The following is a 2636-nucleotide window of genomic DNA, read 5'->3' as shown; positions in this document are numbered from 1 at the left end:
GGAGGGGTAAGAAGTCAGTCTGTCGTAGTTTTACTCCTTGTAATTGCTGGGAACCGCTTCGCTTCTGGAATAGTTGTGGCATTGTGTTACGGTCGTGAATATTTACGCCCCCCTTTGGCCCAATTCAGGTCGTTTTAAACAGGGTAGGGTTCGCTGTATCAGCAGAAAGGCGAAATAAATACATTGAGAAAGTTCTGCCCAACAAAAGCATCTTCGTAACATCTTACGCGTGCAAAACGAACGGCTCAACTGTCATACCACACACTCAGGTCGTTTAAACTATTTTCTTTTTCAGTGTCCCCCCCCCCCCAACCCCCTCTTTTAATTCACACAATTTAGATCATTTAGAAGTCGGGCTTCAATTTTGCCTATCAGGGCCAATCCGGGTAGAGAGGGATACAAGAGCTGAGAAGAAAGACTGAGGTACTCGATAAGAATTATTATTCTCCCACTTGAGAATCGAAGTTGAGTTTCCTGTGTGTGATAGCAAAGCTATGTACCTGATATTGAAAAAAGATAATATTGTGTATCTTTCCAAAAAGGTACGGTTTCCCTCCTACTTTTACAATGATTCGGATGACAGTTTCTGGAGCCATATTTCTGGGTCAGGGAAGAACACAGATATGTAGTAATTAAAATATCCAACAAGGTGTGCCATTAACAAAGCTTAGTTTCGTTTTAGATCGGGATTCGACCATCTCTGAATTTGTCTCCAAGCGTATAAATGTATTTTGAGCCTATATTGTTCGGGAAGCTTCATGGATCTCGAACATCGAGTAAGGACATAATATCAGAAGCGGACGATAAATCAGAAGTCTTTCCTCTAAGTTCACCTGTTTACTTTAAAAGGGGCCTTGAGATCATACCTTTTATCCAACCGTGTGCCTTTCAACAAACAGTATAAACGTTTGTTTTATGATTTGTACCTCATGGAACATTTTTGATCTCATAAATAATTATTATGTTTTCTTAATTATTGATTCTTTTTAAAATGCATTTTATAGCTCGGGTCTGCTAAAGAGCAACAGTCTTTTATTAGCAGAGTAAGAGGTATATGTTATGTGTGTGTGCGTGTGTGTGTGTGTGTGTGTGTGTGTGTGTGTGTGAGAGAGAGAGAGAGAGAGAGAGAGAGGGGGGGAGCTTGCTAGTTTGATTTGCGGGCATAACTTTTGAGTTTGCACATTCTATTTGTCCATGTGTGTGTGTGTGTGTGTGTGTGTGTGTGTGTGTGTGTGTGTGTGTGTGTGTGTGTGTGTTTTGTGTGTGTTTTCTAGTTTTTTATGTAGTATTTCTGAAGATTTTTCTTGGCTGAGAGAGAATGGTGTTTTTGCTTGCTGGTCTGCAGGATTTCTACCAAGTCTTGAAATGTTTATTATATTATAACATACGTTGTTGCAAGAGTGTGTTACATGTAATACAATAATATGCGCTTCAGCTTATAGGTTTTATGTGTGCCACTGCCCACGAGTATGTTGTGTGTTTGGTTAATTTTTAGCTGCGCATTTACATATCATTATCATTAGTGCATCTTAGTGCACATGGTACGCTTAAAGTGTACATGCATTTTTTTAAACTTGGAAGTTTGTTTTAAAATGAATCTGTAAGTGGTTGTGTTCTCAAAACAAAATGTTTTTCTCTACAACACAGAAAGCCTGGGTTTGAAACCTCGCTACCTTAAAATTACAAAGATCCATCTTGCAGTTTTGGTCGTTTTGAGTTACTAAGACCATTCAGCCAAAAAAACCCAAAAAAACCCCCAACAAATTATCTTCTGTCTGCTCTCTCTAAATCGTAAGATTGTTCGGAGTCGTTATCAAGATATTCAAAGAACTGCATTTCAGGAAGCTTGACATGTTGTGAAACTCAAAATATTTTTTAAAGTAAAATTTCTCCTTTGTAATTCTGGGGTAGCCACCTACCCCCCCCTCATTAGGAAGGTTACACTGTATAAAGAGGACACCAATTTGAGTAGATCTAAACAGTTATCGGGTCTCAGTGTTTGGAGTAACGAATTAGGAAGAACGCAGTAGAGTGAAACAACACACGAGTCACTATTTAGACTTGCTGTCTACTGTGAAGAGAAGGAAAATGAATTGGTATGGCCATGTAACAAGATCGTGTGGCCTGTCCAAGACCATTCTTCAGGGAACTGTGCAGGGGGAGGAGAAAGAGGAAGGCAAAGAAAGAGGTGGACTGACAACATTGCGGAAAGGACAGAGAAATTCTTCTCCCAAACTCAGGTGCTCCCAAAAAACCGGGAAAATTGGGGACATCTGATGAGGCTCCCTATCACACAGCGCCCACGATCCTCGTTGATTATGGGATCAGTAAGCAGTAGGTAAGTAAATGTTTGGAGTAGGGTGAGTTGGGAAGCTGACCCACAGGCGGAAATTTGACAATTCAAAATCGGTGGAAATTTGAAAATTTTTCTTCGTTCTAATTTAAATAGATCTATTAGTTCTTCTGTCAGAGGCATAAAATATGCTCATTGTAGAAATTTTACGCAACCATTGACAATTATTATTTAGAAAATTCTTGAGACGACCTGTTTCAACCGTGCCTGCCAGTGCCCATAGAAAGAAAGAAAGAGAGAGAGAGAGAATAAAGAGAGAGAGAGAGAGAGAGAGAGAGAGAGA

Source organism: Aplysia californica, unplaced genomic scaffold (genome assembly GCF_000002075.1).
Source record: "Aplysia californica isolate F4 #8 unplaced genomic scaffold, AplCal3.0 scaffold00381, whole genome shotgun sequence".
Taxonomy (NCBI): domain Eukaryota; kingdom Metazoa; phylum Mollusca; class Gastropoda; order Aplysiida; family Aplysiidae; genus Aplysia; species Aplysia californica.
Note: the sequence above shows the minus strand (reverse complement) of the source record.